General features: G+C 34.1%; 1 protein-coding gene across 1 annotated transcript in view; it reads right to left on the bottom strand.

Annotated features, from left to right (window-relative positions):
* The window catches only part of AKT3 (AKT serine/threonine kinase 3), a 414,439-nt gene that overhangs the window by 47,174 nt on the left and 347,996 nt on the right, over positions 1-19,269 (bottom strand). The gene's annotated exons all lie outside the window — the stretch shown is intronic.

Consider the following 19,269-nt stretch of genomic DNA (forward strand, 5'->3'; position numbering starts at 1 on the left):
ATGAGGAAACCAAACTATCACTCTTTGCAGATGATATGATGGTATACTTAGAGAACCCCAGAGATTCTACTAAAAAGCTCTTAGAAATAATCCATAACTTTAGCAAAGTTTCAGGATACAAAACAAATCCCCATAAATCCTCAGCATTTTTATACATCACCAACAAAATCCAACAGCAAGAGATACAAAGAGAAATTCCATTCAAAATAACTATCGACAGCATAAAATATTTGAGAATCTACCTACCAAAGGAAAGTCAGGAATTATATGAGCAAAATTACAAAAAGCTTTCCACACAAATAAAGTCAGACTTAAACAATTGGAAAAATATTAAGTGCTCCTGGATAGATCGAGCAAATATAATAAAGATGACAATACTCCCAAAACTAATCTATTTATTTAGTGCTATACCAATCAGACTTCCAAGAAAATATTTTAATGATCTAGAAAAAATAATAACAAAATTCATATGGAATGATAAAAAGCCGAGAATCTCAAGAGAATTAATGAAAAAAAAAATCAAAGAAGGTGGCCTAGCTGTGCCTGATCTAAAACTATATTATAAAGCAGCAGTCACCAAAACCATTTGGTATTGGCTAAGAAATAGATTAGTTGATCAGTGGAACAGGTTAGGTTCACAAGACAGAATAGTCAACTATAGCAATCTAGTGTTTGACAAACCCAAAGATCCTAACTTTTGGGATAAGAATTCATTATTTGACAAAAATTGCTGGGATAACTGGAAATTAGTATGGCAGAAATTAGGCATGGACCTACACTTAACACCATATACCAAGACAAGATCAAAATGGGTCCATGATTTAGGCATAAAGAACAAAATTATAAATAAATTAGAGGGGTTCATGATCTAGGCATAAAGAATGAGATTATAAATAAATTGGAAGAACATAGGATAGTTTACCTCTCAGACCTGTGGAAGAGGAAGGAATTTATGACCAAAGAAGAACTAGAGATCTACCTCTCAGACCTGTGGGAAAATTTTGATTATATCAAATTGAAAAGTTTTTGTACAAACAAAACTAATGCAGGCAAGATTAGAAGGGAAACAATAAACTGGGAAAACATTTTTACAGTCAAAGGTTCTGACAAAGGCCTCATTTCCAAAATATATAGAGAATTGATTTTAATTTATAAGAAATCAAGCCATTCTCCAATTGATAAATGGTCAAAGGATATGAATAGATAATTTTCAGATGGTGAAATTGAACTATTACCACTCATATGAAAGAGTATTCCAAGTCACTATTGATCAGAGAAATACAAATTAAGACAACTCTGAGATACCACTATACACCTGTCAGATTGGCTAGAATGACAGGGAAAGATAACGCAGAATGTGGAGGGGATGCGGGAAAACTGGGACACTGATACATTGTTGGTGGAATTGTGAACACATCCAGCCATTCTGGAGAGCGATTTGGAACTATGATCAAAAAGTTATCAAACTGTGCATACCCTTTGATCTAGCAGTGTTTCTACTGGGCTTATACCCCAAAGAGATCTTAAAGAAGGGAAAGGGACCAGCATGTGCCAAAATGTTTGTGGAGCCCTGTTTGTAGTGGCTAGAAGCTGGAAAATGAATGAATGCCCATCAGTTGGAGAATGGTTGTAAATCGTGGTATATGAATGTTATGGAATATTATTGTTCTGTAAGAAATGACCAGCAGGACGAATACAGAGAGGATTGGCGAGACTTACATGAACTGATGCTGAGTGAAATGAGCAGGACCAGGAGATCATTATATATCTCAACAACGATACTGTATGAGGATGTATTCTAATGGAAGTGAATTTCTTCAGTAAAGAGAAGATCTAACTCAGTTTCAATTGATCAAGGATAGACAGAAGCAGCTACACCCAAAGAAAGAACACTGGGAAATGAATGTAAACTGTTTGCATTTTTGTTTTTCTTCCCAGGTTATTTATACCTTCTAAATCCAATTCTCCCTGAGCAAGAAGAGAACTGTTCGATTCTGCACACACATATATTGTATCTAAGATCTACTGTAACCTATTCAACATGTATAGAACTGCTTGCCATCTGGGGGAGGGGGTGGAGGGAGAGAGGGGAAAAATCGGAACAGAAGTGAGTGCAAGGGATAATGTTGTAAAAAAAAAATTACCCTGGCGTGGGTTCTGTCAATAAAAAGTTATTTAAATAAATTAAAAAATAAATAAATAAATAAATTAGAAGAACATAGGATAGTTTACCTCTCAGACTTGTGGAGGAGGAAGAAATTTGTGACCAAAGATGAACTAGAAACGATTGCTGATCACAAAATAGAAAATTTTGATTATATCAAATTAAAAAGCCTTTGTACAAACAAAACTAATGCAAACAAGATTAGAAGGGAACCAATTAAACTGGGAAAACATCTTCACACTTAAAGGTTATGATAAATAAAGGCCTCATTTCCAAAATATATAGAGAATTGACTCTAATTTATAAGAAACCAAGCCATTCTCCAATTGATAAATGGTCAAAGGACATGAACAGACAATTTTCAGATGATGAAATTGAAACTATTACCACTCATATGAAAGAGTGTTCCAAATCACTATTGATCAGAGAAATGCAATTAAGACAACTCTGAGATACCACTACACACCTGTCAGATTGGCTAAGATGACAGGAAAAAATAATGATGAATGTTGGAGGGGATGCGGGAAAAGTGGGACACTGATGCATTGTTGGTGGATTTGTGAACGAATCCAACCATTCTGGAGAGCAATCTGGAATTATGCCCAAAAAGTTATCAAACTGTGCATACCCTTTGATCCAAGCTACTACTGGACCCCAAAGAGATACTAAAGAAGGGAAAGGGACCTGTATGTGCAAAAATGTTTGTGGCAGCCCTGTTTGTAGTGGCTAGAAGCTGGAAACTGAGTGGATGCCCATCAATTGGAGAATGGTTAAATTGTGGTATATGAATGTTATGGAATATTACTGTTCTGTAGGAAATGACCAGCAGGATGAATACAGAGAGGCTGGGAGAGACTTACATGAACTGATGCTGAGTGAAATGAGCAGAACTAGATCATTATATATTTCAACAACGATACTGTATGAAGATGTATTCTGATGGAAGTGGATTTCTTTGACAAAGAGACCTAATTCAGTTTCAATTGATCAATGATGGACAGAAGCAGCTACACCCAAAGAAAGAACACTGGAAAATGAATGTAAACTGTTTGCATTTTTGTTTTTCTTCCTGGGTTATTTCTACCTTCTGCATCCAATTCTCCCTGTGCAACAAGAGAACTGTTCGGTTCTGCACATATATATTGTTTCTAGGATGTACTTCGACATATTTAACATATATAGGACTGCTTGTCATCTGGGGGAGGGGGTGGAGGGAGGGGAAAAATTGGAACAGAAGTGAATGCAAGGGAAAATGTTGTAAAAATTACCCAGGCATGGGTTCTGTCAATAAAAAGTTATTATAATAAAATATATATATATATATATTTTAAAAAGTACCGTTGCTTGAAGCCTTGCTGGTCCAATAAGGATGAATATTATCTTTGGACTTAGCATTTAAAGGGAAAAACAAATCTATCAAGCCTCTCAAATGAACTAAGCATAGGCAAAGAGCCCAAGGTGAGGAAGGGCATATGCAGAAAAACTATTCAAGGATGCATGATGGAGCTGAAGACTCTATCTACACAGTCATTAAGGTTGGAACCGTTCAGTCACTGAAAGACAGTCATGTTCAAATAGGTTTGGAACCTTCTGACATCATAGATGGATGCTACAAAGAGGTAATGGCAGACTGGAAAAATCTAGAGGAAGAACCAAGCATCAGAGGAATTAGAAATTCCTAAATCAAGATGCTTGGAGTAAAATAGGAACAACTTCAGAGGTGGAAGATCAGCAAAGGACACAGCAATATTACCATTCAATTAATTTTTGTAAAGCAATCATATTGGGGAGCAAAAGTCAATTTTCTCTTTTTTACTGCAAGATTAATCTCACCTGGCATGGGTGATATTTTAAGTTTAGAAAATTATGTAACCTCATATTTTGCTTCCAAGGAAGCCCCAATTTCCATTAATTCTGGAGTATTATAAAGCAAGTTCTCAGAGAGAGATGAGGAAAGAATTAATTCAACTGTTAATTAGCTCAAGCACAAATCTTTAATGTTCTGCATTTTCTGTAGAAGGAATAAAGACTGCTCAATAAATAATAATATTGTCACCTAAGTGACAGAAGGCTAAGAGTACTATTACCTTTTTTGTAACTATCTACCATGACTCAAGTTCTGAGATTCCTAGAAAAATGCTGTAGAGGATATAACCAAAGAGTGACTCATGAAAGGCCTTTCAACATTGAGGCCCTTGCCTCGTCCCTAGTTTTCTTTAGTTGCTATCCCTGGTGCCAAGAGATGTTCTAAGAAGTTAGGTGGAAGCTTCACTCCTGAACTCACAGTTCCAAGCTTTCTGTGTATGGTCCTTTCAGTTCTGGCTATCTGTCAATACTGAGCTCAATTCAGCTATTTTCCCAGCTTACTGAATTTCTTTTAAGGATTAAGTTCAATGTTGTGATTCTACTATTTGTCTAATAAGATTTATCTTAACTAGTCTATATGCTAATAAGTACCAAAGATCATGGTACTCTTTATACACCTTGTGTTCAAAATTAAGATAAATTTTCAAGACTAGCACAAAGGCCTCTTTATCTTTTAGCCTTGTGTTAATTGAGCTTTTCTTCATTCACCTTGTCAGGGAAAGATGCCTGTACAGTATAGCATTAAAACCTTCTATGTTAAAGTATATGTTTGGGCAGAGCCAACATAGATAATAGAAGTCAAGAAGCTGCCTAAGCTCTCCCTAGTTTCCCTCAGAAGCAATTGGAAATCAAGCCTGTGACCAGTTTCTGGAATGACAGAATCTAGAAAAAGACCAAATGAAAGAAAACAATTTCCAGCTCAAGAAGGCTTGGAGGTCTGCAAGAAAGGTCAATCTCATTTGGGTGAAAAGGGAGTGCAGCCCAACTGAGATGGTCTCTGGGCAATCTAGTGAGAAGGTATCAGTAATCAAGACTTCTCAGTTCTGACTCAACAGCACAGCAGACCAATGCTGAAGCTCAAGTTTCAACACAGAAATCAAATTGCCAGCCCTGCAAACCAGACAACAACAGGCATGACTAAGTCAGGCTATCCCAGCTCTGTGAGCAAATCACTAAACACCAGAGGCCCCAGTGTTCAAAGCCAAAGCTCAAAGTGCTCCAAACCTCAAAACTGCATAGTAAGTTTGGGACAGCATTCCCTGTGCCCTTGGAGCAGAGTTCAAAATCAAAAGCCACAAAAAAAGAAAGAAAAAGAAAAAAGGTAGAAAATGAGCAAGAAACAAAAAGAAGCTTGACAATAGAAAGTGATAGGAATGTTCAAACCACTAATTCAGAAAAGGAAAAAAAAATGCTTACCAGCAAATCCTCAAAGGGGGATATGAATTGGTCTCATACTTAAAAAAGTCAAATAAGAAAGGCAGAAGAAAAAGATGGGAAAATAAATGAGAGTTATGTAAGAAAGAATCAACAGCTTAGAAAAGGAAGGACAAAAATTGATTGAAGTAACCAATTCCTTTAAAAATATAATTTACCAAATGCAAAAAAAAAAAAATTCTATGGAAGAAACAGTAGAATTAGCCAAAAGGGAAAGTAGGTAAAAAAGCTAACTGAAGCGGAAATTGGACAAATGAAAGCTAATGACTCCACGAAACAACAAGAATTAGTCAAACAAAATAAAAAGAATGAAAAAAAATAGAGATAGATAGATAGATATGTCCTTGGAAAACAACTGACCTTGAAAATAGATCCAGGAGAGATAAGGTAAGAATTATTAAACTGTCTGAAAGCCATGATAAAAAAAACATTCAGATAGATCTTTCAAGAAATATCAAAGAAAACTGCCCTGATATCCTAGAACCAGAAGAAAAAATAATCATTGAAAGAATCAATCAATTGCTCCTGAAAAAGAACCCACAAGAAAATTCCAAGAAATATTGTAGCTAAATTTCAGAATTATAGGCACAGAATAAAAGATTATAAGCAGTCAGAAAGAAATAATTCAAATATCACGGAGCCACAGTCAGGATTATCAAGGATTTAGCAACATCTACATTAAAGAATTGGAGGGTCTGGAATATGATATTCAGAAGGGCAAAGAGGCTTGGATTATAGCAAAAAAACCCAAACCAATTAATTTTTTTCAGAGGAAGAGATGGACATTCACTGAAAATATGAAAATATCAGAAATAAAATTTATTCTTCAAATATAAGGCATAAAAAAAAGCAAAAAAGTTAAAACAGGAAAGAAAAAAATGTTTACATCTCTACATGTACTTTTAACTCCTGAGAAGACTATCTTTATTATGACAGTTAAAAGTATCATATATAGACAGAGGATATGGGTATAAGTTGATTTTGATGTGATGATATAAAAAAGGCATTAAGGGATACGAAAAGGATTATATTGGAAGAAGAGGAAAGGGGAGATAAAGTAGAATAAATTAGATCACGTGAAGAGATACAAAAGATTTATTATAGTAATGGGAAAGAAGATAGAGGATGAACATTGTTTGAAACTTAATTGGTTATTAGTTATAAAACTGATCTTATCCTTTTGAAAATTAGGAGGAGAAAGAAGAATGAAAAGGGAAGGCTGGATAGAAGGACAGAAGAAGTAGGGGAAGGGGGACAGAGAAAGAAGGAAGGGTGATAACAGGAAGGAAAGAGGAAGGGAAAGAATGGTCAGAAGCAAAACACTAATGAGGAGGGACAGGTGTTAAGAGGAAAAAGTATATAAACAAGGAAGAAAATAGGATAGAGGGAAATACATAACTTGTAATCCTAACTATGAATGTGAATAGGATGAACTCTCCCATAAAACAGAAATAGATAGCAGAGTGAATTAAAAACCAGACTCCTACAATATATTGTTTATAAGAAACAGAGAGATTTGAAGCAGAGAGATATGCACAGAGTAAGGACAAAAGACTAGAGGAGAATAGATTACCCTTCAGCTGAAATTAAAAAAAAAAAAAAAAAAAGCAGAAATAACAATCCAGATCTCAAGCAAAGCAAAAGCAAAGCCAGATCTAATTAAAAGAGATAAGGAATGAAATTAACATCTTGCTAAAAGATACCATACACAATAAAGTAATATCAATACTAAATATATATGCATCAAGTGGTATAGCATCCAAATCCTTAGAGAAGTTAAGTCACTTACAGGAAGAGAGAGAAAAACTATTATTAATGGGGGACCTCGACCTCTCACTCTCAGAATTAGATAAATCTAATCACAACAAAAAAGAAATTAAGGAGATAAAACAGAATTTTAGAAAATTTAGATATGGTAGACTTCTGGAGAAAAGTAAATAGAGATAGAAAGGAATATACCTTTTCCTCAGCAATATATGGAACCTTCACAAATCGACCATGTATTAAAGCACAGAAACCTTACAATCAAATGCAGAAAGCAGAAATATTAAATTCAGCCTTTTCAGATCATGATGCAATTAAAAATTACATGCAATAAAGGACCATATAAAGAGAGACCAAAAATGAACTGGAAATTAAACAATCTAATCCTAAAGAATAAGTGGATCAAATAATGACTAGAAATAAATAATTTCATTCAAGAGAATAATGATAATAAGACGAAAATATACCCAAACTTATGGGACTCAGCCAAAGCAGTTTTCAGGAGAAATTTTATGCTTCTAAAGGCTTACATGAATAAAACAGAGAAAGAAGAGATCAATGAATTGGGCATGCTACTAGAAAAGCTAGAAAAGGGACAAATTAAAAATTCTTAATTAAATACCAAATTAGAAATTCTGAAAAACAAAGGAGAAATTAATAAAATGGAAAGTAAGAAAACTACTGAACTAACAAATAAAACTAAGAACTTGTTTTATGGGGGAAAAAAACAATTAAGATGGATATGCCACTGGTTAATTTGATTTAAAAAAAGAAGAAAACCAAATTACTAGTATCAAAAATGAAAAGGCTGAATTCATTACCAATGAAGAGATATTAAATATAATTAAGAGCTATTTTCCTATACTATCTGCCAACAAATCCAATAATCTAAGCAAAATAGATGAATATTTACAAAAATATAAATTAGCCAGATTAACTAAAGAAGAAATAAAATACTTAAGCAATCCCATTTTAGAAAAAAGAAAGTGAATAAGCCATCAATGATATCCCTAAGAAAAACATCTCCAGGACCAGATGGATTCATAACTGAATTCTAATAAAGACCAATTAATTCCAATTCTATATAAATTATTTGAAAAATAGGCAAAAAGGCATCCTACCAAATTCTTTTTTATGACACAATCTGGTGCTAATTCTTAAATCAGGAAAAGTCAAAAGAAAGAAAGAAAATCACAGACCAATCTCCCTAATGAATATCAATGCAAAACATTTAGATAAAATGTTATCAACTAAAAAACTTATACAATCAATTAAAAAACTACTTTAAATAATTAACAATTTTAGTGAAGTTGCAAGACATGAGATAAAGCTACATAAATCATCAGCATGCCTATGCATTACCAACAAAGTCCAGCAGCAAGAAATAGAAAGAGAAACTCCATTTAAAATAACAGCACACAATATAAAATATTAGGGAATCTACCTGCCAAGAATTATATTTACAACTTTACCAAATATTTTTTGCACAAATAAAATCAGATCTAAACAACTGGAAAATATCATTTGCTCATGGGTAGGCCAAGCTAATATAATAAAATGATAATTCTATCATTCTAATTTACTTATTCAGTGCCATGCCAAACTGCTAAAAAATTATTTTATACAGCTAGAAAAATAGTAACAAAATTCATCTGAGAGAATTAAAGGTCAAGAATATCAAGGAAATGCAAAGAAAGGTAGCCTAGCCATCCCAGATCTAAAACTACATTATAAAGTGGCATTCATCAAAATTATTTGGTACTGGCTAAGAAAGAGTGATGAATCAGTAGAATAGGTTAGGTACATAGGATACAGCAATCAATGACTATAAAAAGCTACTGTTAGATATGCCCAAAGATTCTAGCTTCTGAACTAAGAATTCTTTGACAAAAACTGCTGGGAAAACTGGAAAGCAGTATGACAGAAATTAGGCATTGACCAGCACCTCAAATGAGTACATGATACCATAAGCAAATTAGAACAAGGAATAGTTATTTGTCAGATCTATGGTGAAGGGAAGAATTTATGACCAAACAGGAGGTAGAGAACATTATGAAATGCAAGATAAATAATTTTAGATTCCATTACATTTTAAAGTTTTTTGCACAAATACAATTCAAACAAGATTAGAAGGAAAACAAAAAGCTGGGAAACAATCTTTACGGCCAGTGTTTCTGTAACAGGCCTCATATAACAAGTCATTGCTCAATTGATAAATGTTCAAAGGATATGAACAAATAATTTTCTGATGAAAAAATTAAGGCCATTTATAGTTTTAAGAATACTCTAGGGGGGCAGAGCCAAGATGGCAGAGAAGACACATGCGACTTTCTAAGCTCTTCTCTTACCCTCTTTATTAATATTATATCGAGCCTCAAAAAATAGTCTTCACTGCTACAATTCGTAAAGATAAGAAGTAGAACAACTCACCAGCCGAAGAAAATCTGCAGGCTCGCCAAAAAAAGGTTGGTTCTGGGGCCAGGGGGGAGATCAGCGCAGACTGGGAGAGAAATTAGGTTCCGAGGAGAGCCTCAAACCGAAAGTGAAAGCACAGATCTCAGCACAAGCTCGTAGCCCCAACCCGCAGTACTGGGCTTTTCCTTAGGGCAGTTGTGATCCTGCACCGAAGGAGGACGCAGCCCAGGTTAGCCTCCAATCTGCACAGTGCCGGGCTCAGCTTGGGGCCATAGAGCTTTTCCAGGGCCGATTTGCATCAGGCAGAGACACTGGGCAGAGTTTGCTGCGGTCTGCGGTCTGCCGTCAGCTGCTAATACTCACAGTCCCACAAGAGGCTCTGGCCTGGGGCAGTGACACTTTCACCCCTTAGTCTCTAGCTGAGGGCAATCGCTAACCCACACAGCCCAACTGGGCACTTCTATAGCTCGGCCAGTGCTGAATCCACTTCCTGTTGGGGGAAGGGAAAACTCTCACTCAGAGCACTCCCAAACCTCCGAGCAGGAAATTGGTTTACATCTCTCCCTGCTCTGCAGAGGAAGCTGGTAACCCCCTTGCCTAGGAGACATACCCTAAAGGCTTTAAAACATGAATAAAAAGATGAAAAGATCGATCTACAGCTTCTATGCAGAAAAAGAGCAGGTCAGCAAACCTGAAGAGACCTCAAACAGCAAAAATGCATCAGACTGTCCTCCTTTACATGATGCTCTCATAGAAGAGACCATTAAAATTCTCAAAAGAGAGTTAGAAGATAAATGGGGAAAGGAAAGAGAAGCCTTACAAGAGAGCAACAACTTCCTGAAATACGAATTGGAAAAGTTAAAAAGTTCCCAGGAAGTGCAGGGAAACAAAATTGGTGAATTGGAAAAAATAAAGAACTCACAAGAAAATAGGATTTGCGAATTGGAAAAGACAAAGAACTCGCAAGAAAGTAGGACCTGTGAACTGGAAAAAGAAAATAATTCACTAAAAAAAAATTAGTGAAATGGAAAAAAATTCCACAGACCCAAACAATACATTTAAAAACTCAATTGACATATACAGAAAGAAGTAAAAAAGCTAATGAAGAAAATAATTTTTAAAAATTAGAACTGAACAAATAGAAACTAATGATTCATTGAGACAGCAAGAATCAGTCAAGCAAAAACAAAAAAATGACAAACTGGAAAAAAACATAAATTATCTACTTGAAAAACGACAGACTTGGAAAATAGATCTAGGAGAGATAATCTGAGGATTATTGGACTTTCTGAAAACTATGATGGAAAAGAGCCTAGATACTATTTTACAAGAAATCATCAAAGAGAACTGCCCAGATGTAATAGAATCAGAAGGTAAAATAGGCATTGAAAGAATCTCACTGAACACCTTCTGAAAGAAACCCTAAAATAAAACCCCAAGGAATATTGTGGCCAAATTTCAGAACTATCACGATTAAGGAAAAAATTTTACAAGCAGCAAAAAAAAAAAAAACATTTAAATACCGAGGTGCCACAATAAGGATCACCCAAGATCTGGCTGCCTCTACATTAAAGGAAAGAAGGGCCTGGAATATGATATTCCTAAAGGCACAAGAACTTGGGATGCAGCCAAGAATAAACTACCCAGCTAAGCTGAGCATTTTCTTCCAGGGAAGAAGATGGACATTTAATGAAAAAATCCATTTGTTTCTAAGGAAAAAACCAGAACTACACAAACAATTTGATCTCCAACCATAGAACTCAAGAGATGCAGAAAAGGTAAAAATAACTCTTGAGAATTGTATTTCTGTTGTGGACATACAAAAAGAATACATGTATAATTTGATTGTACTGATATAACATAAAAAAGGGAAGTAGATATGGAAAAGGGATGATGGCAGAATAAGGTTGGAAGGAGGGATAAAAAGAGGGAAACCACATCCCACAAAGAGGCAAAGGAAACTTATCATATCTGAGGGAATTTAGAGAGGGGGAGGAACATTGTGTGAATCTTACTCTCATCAGAGTTGGCTCAAAGAAAAAATAATTGACATTTGTTTTAGAGAAAATTCTCTCTTGCCTCATTAAAAACGGGGAGAGGAAAAGGGAAAAGAAAAAGAGTGATAAGGGAAGGAAGGGGGAAAAACTCAAAGGAGGGGAGGGAGGGATTATAAAGAGGGTAAGCATCGTGATACAAGAGGGGTACATAAGTTTAAAAGGGGGAAAGAGGGTTGGGGGAGGCAAGAATAAGTAAAGCATAATCTGGGGTTATTAGGATGGCAGGAAATACAGATTTAGTAATTCTAACCATAAATGTGAATGGGATGAACTCCCCCATAAAGAGGAGGCAGATAGACTGGATCAAAAGTCAGAACCCTACAATATGTTGTTTACAAAAAACACATTTAAAGCAGAGAGATACATATAGAGTAAAGGTAAAAGGCTGGAGCAAAATCTATTATGCTTCAGGTGAAGTCAAAAAAGCAGGGGTAGCCATCCTTATTTCAGATCAAGCAAAGTAAAAATTGATCTAATTAAAAGAGATAAGAAGGAAACTACATCCTGCTAAAGGGTAGCATAAACAACGAAGCAATATCAATATTAAACATATATGCACCAAGTGGTATGGCATCCAACTTCCTAAAGGAGAAGTTAAGAGAATTGCAAGAAGAAATAGACAACAAAACTGTAATAGTAGGAGACCTCAACCTTGCACTCTCAGAATTAGACAAATCAAACCACAAAACAAATAAGAAATTAAAGAAGTAAATAGAATATTAGAAAAATTAGGGATGTTGGATCTTTGGAGAAAATTGAATGGTATCTCCATATATATACTTATATACATATATATACTTTCTTCTCAGCAGTTCATAGAACCTATTCAAAAATTGACCATATATTAGGACATAAAGACCTCAAAATTAAATGCAAGAAAGCAGAAATAGTAAATGCTTTCTTTTCAGATCGTGATGCTATAAAAACTACATTCAACAAAAAGTTAGGGGGAATAGACCAAAAAGTAATTGAAACTAAACAACTCTCATCTTAAAGAATGATTGGGTGAAGCAGCAAATTATAGATACAATTAATAATTTCACTCAAGATAATGACAATAATGAGACAGCATACCAAAATTTGTGGGATGCAGCCAAAGCGGTAATAAGAGGAATTTTATATCCTTAGAGGCTTACTTGAATAAAACAGAGAAAGAAAAGATTAATGAATTGGGCTTGCAACTAAAAAAACTAAAAAAAGACCAAATTAAAAACCCCCAATCAAATACTAAATTGGATATTCTAAAATTAAAAGGAGAAATTAAAAATATTGAAAGTAAAAAAACTATTGAACTAATTAATAAAACTAAGAGTTGGTTCTATGAAAAAGCCCATAAAATAGATAAGCCTTTGGTAAATCTGATTAGAAAAAGGAGAGAGGAAAATGAAATTAGTAGTCTTAAAAATGAAAAGGGAGAACTTTCCACCAATGAAGAGGAAATTAGAGAAATAATAAGGAGTTATTTTGCTCAACTTTATGCCAATAAATTTGATAACCTAAGTGAAATGGATGACTACCTCCAAAAATATAGACTTCCCAGACTAACAGAGAAGGAAGTAAATTGCTTGAATAGTCCTATTTCAGAAAAAGAAATAGAACAGACAATTAAACAACTCCCCTAAGAAAAAATCCCCAGGACCAGATGGATTTACATGTGAATTCTACCAAACATTTAAAGAACAATTGGCCCCAATGCTATATAAATTATTTGATAAAATAGGGAATGAAGGAGTCCTACCAAATTACTTCTATGACACAGACATGGTACTGATACCTAAACAGGGTAGGTTAAAAACAGAGAAAGAAAACTATAGACCAATCTCCATAATGAATATTGATGCTAAAATCTTAAATAAAATATTAGCAAAAAGACTACAGAAAATCACCCCCAGGATAATTCACCATGATCAAGTAGGATTTATACCAGGAATGCAGGGCTGGTTCAATATTAGGAAAACTATCAGCATAATTGGCCATATTAATAACCAAACTAACAAAAACCATATGATCATCTCAATAGATGCAGAAAAAGCATTTGATAAAATCCAACATCCATTCCTATTAAAAACACTTGAGAGTATAGGAATAAATGGACTTTTCCTTAAAATAATCAGCAGCATCTATTTAAAACCATCAGTAAGCATCATATGTAATGGAGACAAACTGCAACCATTCCCAATAAGATCTGGAGTGAAACAAGGTTGCCCACTATCACCATTACTATTTAATATTGTATTAGAAATGCTAGCTTTAGCAATAAGAGCTGAGAAAGAGATTAAAGGAATAAGAATAGGCAATGAGGAAACCAAATTATCACTCTTTGCCGATGACATGATGGTATACTTAGAGAACCCCAGAGATTCTAGAAAAAGTTATTAGAAATAATCCACAACTTTAGCAAAGTTGCTGGTTATAAAATAAACCCACATAAGTCATCAGCATTCTTATATATCACTAACAAAATCCAACAGTCAGAGTTACAAAGAGAAATTCCATTTAAAGTAACTGCTGATAATATATTTAGGAATCTATCTGCCAAGGGAAAATCAGAAACTTTATGAGCAAAATTACAGACCACTTTTAACACAAATTAAGTCTGTTCTAACCAATTGGAAAAATATTAAATGCTCTTGGATAGGGCAAGCAAATATAATAAAGATGACAATATTACCTAAACTAATTTATTTATTTAGCACTATACCAATCAGAGTCCCAAAAAACTATTTTAATGACCTAGAAAAAATAACAACAAAGTTCATATGGAAAAACAAAAGGTCAAGAATTGCAAGGGAATTAATGAAAAAAAAATCAAATGAAGGTGACTTAGCTGTACCAGATCTAAAATTATATTATAGAGCAGCAGTTATCAAAACTATTTGGTATTGGCTAAGGAATAGATTAGTTGATCAGTGGAATAGATTAGGTTCAAGGGATAAAACAGTCAACAAATATAGCAACCTAGTCTTTGACAAACCCAAAGATCCCAGCTTTTGGGATAAGAACTTACTGTTTGATAAAAATTGCTGGGAAAATTGGAAACTAATATGGCAGAAACTAGGCATTGATCCATACTTATCGCCGTACACCAAGAGATCATTACTGATCACAAAATAGAAAATTTCGATTATACCAAATTGAAAAGTTTTTGTACAAACAAAACTAATGCAGACAAGATTAGAAGGGAAGCAATAAACTGGGAAAAATATTTTACAGTTAAAGGTTCTGATAAAGGCCTCATTTCCAAAATATATAGAGAATTAACTCTAATTTATAAAAAATCAAGCCATTCTCCAATTGAAAAATGGTCAAAGTATATAAACAGACAATTCTTAGATGAAGAAATTGAAACTATTTCTAGTCATATGAAAAGATGCTCCAAGTCATTATTAATCAGAGAAATGCAAATTAAGACAACTCTAAGATACTCACACACACCTGTCAGATTGGCTAGGATGACAGGAAAAATAATGATGATTGTTGGAGGGGATGCGGGAAAACTGGGACATTGATGCATTGTTGGTGGAGTTATGAACGAATCCAACCATTTTGGAGAGTAGTTTGGAACTATGCTCAAAAAGTTATCAAACTGTGCATACCCTTTGATCCAGCAGTGTTACTACTGGGATTATATCCCAAAGAGATTTTAAAGAAGGGAAAGGGACCTGTATGTGCACGAATGTTTGTGGCAGCCCTTTTTGTAGTGGCTAAAAACTGGAAACTGAATGGATGTCCATCAGTTGGAGAATGGCTGAATAAATTGTGGTATATGAATATTATGGAATATTACTGTTCTGTAAGAAATGACCAACAGGATAATTTCAGAAAGGCCTGGAGAGACTTACACGAACTGATGCTGAGTGAAATGAGCAGGACCAGGAGATCATTATATACTTCAACAACAATACTATATGATGACCAGTTCTGATGGACCAGGCCATCCTCAGCAACGAGATCAACCAAATCATTTCCAATGGAGTAGTAATAAACTGAACCAGCTATGCCCAGAAAAAGAATTCTGGGAGATGACTAAAAACCATTACATTGAATTCCCAATCCCTATATTTATGCACACCTGCATTTTTGATTTCCTTCACAAGCTAATTGTACAATATTTCAGAGTCTGATTCTTGTTGTACAGCAAAATAACGTTTTGGTCATGTATACTTATTGTGTATCTAATTTATATTTTAATATATTTAACATCTACTGGTCATCCTGCCATCTAGGGAAGGGGGTGGGGGGGTAAGAGGTGAAAAATTGGAACAAGAGGTTTGGCAATTGTTAATGCTGTAAAGTTACCCATGCATATATCCTGTAAATAAAAGGCTACTAAATTTAAAAAAAAAGAATACTCTATATTACTATTGATTAGAGAAATGCAAATTAAAACAGCTCTGAGGTATCACCTCATACGGATCAGATTGGCTAATATGATAGAAAAGGAAAATGAAAAATGTTGGAAAGGATGTGGAAAAAGTGGAACACTAATGCATTGTTGGTGGAGTTGGGAAGTGATCCAACCCTTCTGGAGAGCAATTTGGAACTATGCCCAATAGTCTATAAAACTTTGACCCAGCAATAGCTGGTTTGTATTCCAGAGATCATAAAAAATGGAAAAGGACCTATACGTACAAAAATATTTATAGCAGCTCTCTTTCTGGTGGTAAAGGGTATACCCACTGAACAAATTGTGTTATATGAATGTAATAGAATAATATTATTCTGTGAAATGATGAGCAGATGGATTTTTAAAAAACCTGAAAAGACTTACATGAACTGATGGTGAGTGAAGTGAGCAGAGCCAAGAAAACATTTTGTACAGTAACAGCAAGACTGTGCAGATGATCAACTTATAAATTTACTCTTCTCAGCAATACAATGATTAATGACAATTCTAAAAGACTCATGACAAAAAAGACTGTCCACACACAGAATAAGACCTATGGAGTCTGAATGCAGATTGAAGCATACTATATTCACTTTTTTGGTGGTTTGTTCTTTCTCATATGTTCTTCCCTCTTGTTCTGATTCTTATTTCACAATATGACTAATTTGGAAATATATTTAATATGATTTTATATGTATGACATATCACATTGATTGCCATCTTGGGGTGGAAGGAGGGAAGAAAGAGAAAAAATGGAAATCAAAATCTTCTAAAAGCAAATGTCAAAAACTAATAAATAAATTTTTAAAAAGTAGTAGGGGAAACCAAAAAACCTACAACAAAGCAAAGAAATCTGGCATAGTAAGTTCTGAATTAATTGTGTAGTATTTATTATATGGCTTTCATGAAATGGAAATTCATTACTTCATATTTTGAATCCTTTTGTTCTGCTATGCACATGACAATCTTTTTTTTTCTTTTCTATTTATGTTTTAAATAAATAAATAAATTTAAAATAAACAAAAAATAAAGCATATGTTTTCAGATCTCTCCATATCTATTTGGGCAATTTATATTTTCTCAGGGAAATTATTTAAATTTGTTTAAAATTGTTTTGTTTTCCTCCTTTCTCCTCCTTCCCCTCCCCCATATAATATGAAGAGGTGTAAAAATGCTGTGCATATCAAGAGGTCCTGATTTCAAGACTTACCTGCAATATCTATAAATATATCCCTCAAATACATCTAAATAAACTTACAAAACTAGTTACCTTACTATAATGCCACCTTAATGAGATAAAAAAAGATATATGATCTAGTTTACCAAAAAAAAAAAAATTCCACAAACAAGCTCCTATTTATAAAGCAAATATATGAGAAGAAATAAAGCTCAAAATCATTATTAGTTTGAATAAAATCAATTAACCCAGTGATTTTATAAATGGGACCTTTAAAGTATTGTAGTGATCTAAGAGTTAATTACGTACTTAAGAACCTCATTTGCAGCTAGCAATAGCTCTCTTATTAGCAAAATTTAAAAAAATGTGCTAGTTAAATCATAAGTGTTTTTTATGGTTTAGTTTCTTGTTGATCAGAAAAATGTAACACTGCCCCAGAATCTTCACTCATTCTTTGCATCACCTCTGATTTCATTCTCTACTTTCAAAGACATTATTCTAATATGGCTATCTTTCATTGTCATGAGGCTGACAAGAAAAGCCTGGTCAAGGGACCAGGTCTACATTTAATCAATTGATCTATTAGATAAAGTTACTATATGCAAGGTCCATATCTCCTTGTTCTACAAATGCTCAATGCCTTTGTTCAAGTAAGGGACCCTATGTCTACCTACCACTTAGAACCAGGCCATGTTATTAAATTGTGGAGCCTTATAGAATTCCTTCTATCAATTATGTATACAATCCATTTATTCACATTCCACATTCACCAGCTTCCTATGTAGCCTGCTGTCATCTTTATTCTGAACAAGTATAGTCCAGTGATACTGTGCTGGAGTAAGCCTCACTTTAATGTAAGTATTCTGGATTCTGTTCCTAGACCTTGTTGGTATTTATCTCAACTTGCCATGTAATATAAACAAAGATGACCGAATGGAAGTAACTCAAGGATCTCCATTTACAACTGTGGCAGAAGAAAGATTCAGAGTCACAAAGACTTGACAGTACTGCTATTTTCCCTTGCTTTGAAACTTGATGCCATTATTACTGCCACCAAACGTTGTATAACCTAAGGAAATGCTACACTACTCTATTAAGTTTTCATCATTTGGACTACATATGCCAATGTGACAGAATTCAGTGGAAGGTTTTAACTTTGTGTACGAAGGAAAATTTCTGACTACAAATAAGGTTTCTGGAACATAAAACTAGCTTCTGTCTTCAGTTTCTTTAGACATTTAAAGAGACTTTTAAAAAATACTCCATAATCTCTTCCATTTTATTCTTACATGTACTTCTTAAATGTAGCACATTAGTGGACAGAAGCGATTGAAAGAGAGTCTTGAAAATGTACACAGCTTCATCAGCTGCAAGAGTTCTGTACTGTTCTCAAAATACCTTTGAGCATAGTTTCATGATATGGAACTATCATATGGCTTTCCTTCATTTCACCAACACTAGGGAACAAGCTGGATAACACAGAATTTTTGTTGCCTACAATAACAAACACTAACATATATTAATATGATTTCACTGTGACAATACAAGTGTTCATTATAGATGACATCATTCTAGCTTTACTGTAAGCACAAAGAAATGAGAATGCTTGACATAAAAAGCGCTTATTTAAATGTTAATAAATAACTAGTTGATGTTGTTTTAAAAAAGATGACAAATTGGCAGCAGTTTGAAATAAATGTAATAAAAGAATCAAATCAGAATAGCAAAAGACCTATTAAATCCTGTAAAGACTCTATTTTAAGCTTTTTAAAAAGGGTTTTTATAAATCAAAATGTCAAAATCAATGAGAATATTTCCACCCAATGTCCAGGTCTTAGCGGTAAGATTATACTCGTAAGAATTACAATAGGAACAATTTTCCTCTTCCAAACACAGAAAAAAATTATTGACAGCAAAGGAGTTATATCTGTTTAAGTGAGAAAAATGTGATTCTATATTAACATAAATTCATCTGGCCTTGTAAGCAACCCAAAGAAGACTCATG

This window comes from Sarcophilus harrisii, chromosome 4 (genome assembly GCF_902635505.1).
Source record: "Sarcophilus harrisii chromosome 4, mSarHar1.11, whole genome shotgun sequence".
Classification (NCBI taxonomy): domain Eukaryota; kingdom Metazoa; phylum Chordata; class Mammalia; order Dasyuromorphia; family Dasyuridae; genus Sarcophilus; species Sarcophilus harrisii.